The sequence below is a fragment of the Tasmannia lanceolata genome, unplaced genomic scaffold, assembly GCF_043159265.1.
Source record: "Tasmannia lanceolata isolate RefF3 unplaced genomic scaffold, GAP_Taslan_0.1 ptg000012l, whole genome shotgun sequence".
NCBI classification, from domain to species: domain Eukaryota; kingdom Viridiplantae; phylum Streptophyta; class Magnoliopsida; order Canellales; family Winteraceae; genus Tasmannia; species Tasmannia lanceolata.
Window position 1 is genome coordinate 27,785,095 of NW_027518689.1, and position 6,147 is coordinate 27,791,241.

The following is a 6,147-nucleotide window of genomic DNA, read 5'->3' on the forward strand; positions in this document are numbered from 1 at the left end:
TTTGCTATAGGAACACGTTATTGACATTTTTCGTAAAACTGCATCAAAATTTGACATGTACATATCAAAATTTAGGCTCCGTTTCTTTGGATGTAAAATTTGTTTTATGTTGTAAAAATGAACATAAAAACAAATTTTATATACATTCTTATGTCAAAAGAAACGGAACCTTAAAAACCGATTTGCTATAGGAACACGTTATTGACATTTTTCGTAAAACTGCATCAAAATTTTACATGTACATATCAAAATTTAGGCTCCGTTTCTTTGGATGTAAAATTTGTTTTATGTTGTAAAAATGAACATAAAAACAAATTTTATATACATTCTTATGTCAAAAGAAACGGAACCTTAAAAACCGATTTGCTCTAGGAACACGTTATTGACATTTTTCGTAAAACTGCATCAAAATTTTACATGTACATATCAAAATTTAGGCTCCGTTTCTTTGGATGTAAAATTTGTTTTATGTTGTAAAAATGAACATAAAAACAAATTTTATATACATTCTTATGTCAAAAGAAACGGAACCTTAAAAACCGATTTGCTCTAGGAACACGTTATTGACATTTTTCGTAAAACTGCATCAAAATTTTACATGTACATATCAAAATTTAGGCTCCGTTTCTTTGGATGTAAAATTTGTTTTATGTTGTAAAAATGAACATAAAAACAAATTTTATATACATTCTTATGTCAAAAGAAACGGAACCTTAAAAACCGATTTGCTCTAGGAACACGTTATTGACATTTTTCGTAAAACTACATCAAAATTTTACATGTACATATCAAAATTTAGGCTCCGTTTCTTTGGATGTAAAATTTGTTTTATGTTGTAAAAATGAACATAAAAACAAATTTTATATACATTCTTATGTCAAAAGAAACGGAACCTTAAAAACCGATTTGCTATAGGAACACGTTATTGACATTTTTCGTAAAACTGCATCAAAATTTTACATGTACATATCAAAATTTAGGCTCCGTTTCTTTGGATGTAAAATTTGTTTTATGTTGTAAAAATGAACATAAAAACAAATTTTATATACATTCTTATGTCAAAAGAAACGGAACCTTAAAAACCGATTTGCTCTAGGAACACGTTATTGACATTTTTCGTAAAACTGCATCAAAATTTTACATGTACATATCAAAATTTAGGCTCCGTTTCTTTGGATGTAAAATTTGTTTTATGTTGTAAAAATGAACATAAAAACAAATTTTATATACATTCTTATGTCAAAAGAAACGGAACCTTAAAAACCGATTTGCTCTAGGAACACGTTATTGACATTTTTCGTAAAACTGCATCAAAATTTTACATGTACATATCAAAATTTAGGCTCCGTTTCTTTGGATGTAAAATTTGTTTTATGTTGTAAAAATGAACATAAAAACAAATTTTATATACATTCTTATATCAAAAGAAACGGAACCTTAAAAACCGATTTGCTCTAGGAACACGTTATTAACATTTTTCGTAAAACTGCATCAAAATTTGGAAGAAAAAAAAAAAAACTCCATTTTAAGCAAAAAAAAAATTTAATCAGGAAGAAACTCTCCGCTTAGGATTTGCTTTCTTCTTCTTTTGCCCTTTTCCTATCTATTTTTCCTTTCCTTCTCATTTGACTTCTTCCTAGTGATAAAATTCATTATAAGAGTATTCAATGAACCCCGAGGTCTGCAGTGAAAGTTTATGTGTTATATTGAGATCTAGTGTTGAATGGAGGAAAAATTATTGTTGAATTGTGTGAATTAATATCGATCTACTTATAAATAATGTAATTCGATTATGCCGATAAGATCCAAGTGTATCATAGGAACCACGTAATAGTAGGTGGAGATTATATTGAGGCGAAAAATCTTACTGTCCATGTGAACATCCTTGTAGCACTTTCAAGCTAATCGCTTCCATTAATTTTATGCTATTTTTAAGTTTCTCAATTTGCTCAATTGGCATAATTAAGACAATCCAATGGAAGCCTGTCGGCCGCGTGATCAAGCAGGGTGGGCCCCACTCATCAAGTTTCAGGTGGACCGGCTTGCTCGGGCGGGTAAAAAATTTACGTCAAAGAAACACCCGCAAATAATTTTAAGGTAAAATTTTATTTTGGAAAATCTTGCCTTCCCAAAATTTAAATTTGGAACTGTCCACTTTACCTCTAAAGAAAATGAAAATAACTGAAAAGAGGACCATGCGATATTTGTTTGTTCGACTAGGCAAATATTTTGATGGAAAATAAATTAGCAACTTTCTTTTCATCGTTTTCAAACATTCCCTTTAAAACATCAAAATGTGCTCGGGAAATATGGTTGCAATACCACAAATTCAGCAAATATAACTTAAATAATGGGAAAGTGATATCTACCTTCCCTTGTTTTAATAATGATATTTCTCACTAGCTTTTGGTGATTAAGACAACATTTGACAATTTATAAAAGAAGTGAGTAACCTCATCAATCCCCTAACTATAGTACTATATAATAAGAGAAATACCTACTTTTTACGGAATTTATTCAAATCGAATTACTAGTTCGGGGAGTTTAGGGTAGAATGACAGTCCACGCCTAAGCATATTCATAGAATCTCTCTCTCTCTCTCTCTCTCACCGTCACCACATAGCACCCATCCCATATTCTGTCTTATTCTTTTAATTTATCTAAGGTGGTTGTTCTCTCTTTCATAAGTGCGACGCGAAATGGCTTTGAGAAGTCCGGATGAGAAAGATGGAAATTACTAAGGTTATGTGAAATCGGGTAAAACCAGTTTTTCCAGGGGCAGTCGACTGGTTCGACTAGCGCACCCAAAAACTGTGTTTTACATCGAAACATTAGTTAAGGGGCAGTCGACTGGAGCGCCCAAAAACTATTTTTCGCTAAGAAACAGTAATGGAGTGGCAGTCGACTGGTGGTACCGGTCGACTAGATCGCCTAAGAGAGATTTTTTTATATGGGGACAGTAGCCTTCGGCTAGTCGACTGGTTGAGCCCAATCGACTGCCAATGACCTGAAAATTATAAATTATTTTGGGAATTTCCAATCATCTTGTGTGTTTTGCCTTAGCTATTAGGCCCTTATGTGATGTGAATGAACTATTTGAAATATGTATTTGACCTCTAAGGAAAGGCATAAAGAAAGTGATTCGGTATTGAGGTACGTAATTTCGTACTACCTTAGTGCTGCGATCTACCTTTTTGAATATTATGACATTGTTGGTTGTGAACCCCAAACTTTCTGAATTGTGAAGCTATTGATAAACTTTGGATCTTTATTTGGATCTTGCATGCTCACCCCTTTTGTTTTCTCAAATATATAAACCCTTGGAATATTGAGTTATCTTTATTGTGAAACTATTTTGGAATCAAGTTGAAACACTTGCCTTGAACTTTGAATACCTTCTTTCGAACTATGTGAACTTTGAACACCTATTGAGAGGCTTAGGTTATGTGAACTCATAAAAGACCCCCGCCAGTGGGGCATAGGCATTAGCCTATATGTGAACTGTGATCCCGCCAATGGGAGACAAATGTTGGCCCTGTCGACAGGTATGTGAACATAGGAACTAGTTTTGACACCGTGAGCGGTCGGTGTAAGCAATAACTCACTTTGTGTACCCATTAGTAGTCGGAGTGACAATAACTTGCTTTTTGGACTAAGCCAATTATCTCAAGGTGGTATCGTACCCATATTGATTACCTTCAGTGACCCTTTGAATGTTGTGACCTTCGATGTGATACTAAACTTGTGCCCTTATGAATCTTTGCTCCCTCCTTATTGAACTTGTGATAATCATTTTATTTGTGACTTATATCTTTTATCCTATTGTGAACCTTTCTTTTGTAGCATGCAATGATCCCACCTTTATAGTGCGATATTATGTACCGAGCTTTTCAGCTGACTGTGGTTATATTAATATTTTCAAAGTTTGATCCTCGTGGAACCGGCGAGGAGGAGCATGAGTGATCCTGATTTCTGACTATCTCTACTTATTAGTACTTTTCATTCTTTAGACTAGGACTATTGAGACTATGTCATTTGATTACGTACTTTGATTTTATGGGATTATGGGTTAGGTGAAAGATTTAGAAAGTGATTGAGATTTGATTATTAGATTAATGTAAGACATATAAATTTGGATATTTAGATTATTTGGATTATTGCATATGGTTTTGGTATTTGCTTTGCTAGCCTTGTATGCTTGTGAAACTTGCTTTGCAGGTGTGCGGCGCCGTCGCACTCATAAGCCTTGTGTATTGATTATGTGTGTATGTGTATGGCATGAGGGCGTGACATATACATTTAAAAAAAATTGAAAAGAAACTTAGGATTTGTTTTCTTCTTTACTTTTCTACTCCTCCTTTCCTTCTCAATCGGCCTCTTCCTATTGATGAAATTCATTATGAGGGTTGTCAATGAACCCTGAGGTCTTTAGTTAAACTTGAGATATATTAAATTAAAATCTGGTGTTGAATGTAGGAAAAACTACTGCTGGATTGTCTGAATATTATATCTACTACTTATAAATAATGTACTTCGACGGAATTGGGTTTGTCCTTTGTATCCAGTGGAGAAGAGCTTATGTTGAGATGACAACATTTCTATTCATGTGAACTCCCAGTCATACTTCGAGACTATTTGACTTCATGTTCCTTTAAGGGAAATGTTATTAGCACTATTGTATTTTAATGAGGGCACTCCTCACTTTATTAAAAGTACGGTATGGCCTGCACCATAAGATGATCGAAACCGTCCATCAGATGGGCCACAGCCTAAATAGGTTGTGCCCCAAAAATCATTTAATTCCATAGGTTGATCCTTACCCTCCGATCTATAGAGGGTTAAGATCAACCCTCTAACATTCAGATCGAAGGGTTAGGATCAACATATGGAAATGATTTTTTGGGCACAACCTATTTAGGTTGTGGCCCATCTGATGCATGGTTTGGATCATCCTTTGTTGCGGGCCATACCGTACTTAAAATAAAATGAGGAGAGCCCTCATCAAAATATAGTAGTGCTGATAACATTTCCCTATTTTAATTTGAAGTCCCTCAATTTAATTAACTATCCCAATTAAGGAATCATTACAGATAATAATGATAATATTGATTATATTTTTCTAAGTGACTAAAAAAATTATTACCAATAACTCAAGAGGAAAGTGTTCCTGAGCAGCTGCGCAAGGAGCTCCCTGCTCTTAAGTGGCTTATAAAGCCTCCCATTGGTAACTTTTTGTGGACCCCGCAAAGGTGGACCCGCTATACGAACCTATGGGAGGCTTTTTAAGCCACTTAAGTGCAGAGAAGCTCTTTGCGCAGCTGCGCAGGAAAGGTTTTCTCACAGCTCAAATACAGAACAAAAAAAATTCCATATGGCTCTGTTCACTTGCCGTCCCGAGAAAGGAAAGGAAACGAAAGTAGGGCAAATTTTCCCGTGATGGGATGTATTCCGCTGTTCACAAGGTTTCTCGAGAAAGAGAATTTACAGACGTGGTAAAGGAAAATAAGGGCGTGGAAAACCCACTTTCTCGCGTTTTGACTCGATTGTTTTCCCACAAAATAGATGGGAAAACCCATTTCCTTTTCCAGCGAGAAAATATGTCGGGCATCTCTCTGTCGAGCAAAAACCCTCCTCTCACATAAGTCCTCTTCTTCACGATTCCGGCAAGCAAGATCACCCCGTCCGGCGAGCTCTCCCCTCCGGCGACCCCAAAGAAGGTTAGATCTCGTCTCTCTCTTCCTCCTTTTCTCCTTTTTTTTATTTTTTCTGCCAATACGCCTTTCAGTGACTTCTTTTTTTCATTTTTGGGGGGAGTTCTGCTTCTTTCCAACATATCTTCTCCTACTGGTTTGGTGGATTTTTTTTTGAAACTCTTCTTCTCCGTTCAAACGTCGGATTGGGTCTGTAACAAATATTCTTTTTTTTTTATATATGTATTGTTAGGGTTTCGGTTTGGGTTGAACGTGGGTTGGATTTTGGGTAAATAGGGCTTGGATTTGGGAAATCTGGGGTCCGATTTTTGTTCTTCACAACATGAGTTGAGTCTTCTCCTTACGGTTTCGATATATATTGTTAGGGTTTCGTTTTGGGTTGAACTTGGGTTGGATTTTCGGTAAATAAGGCTTGGATTTGGGAAATCTGGGGTCG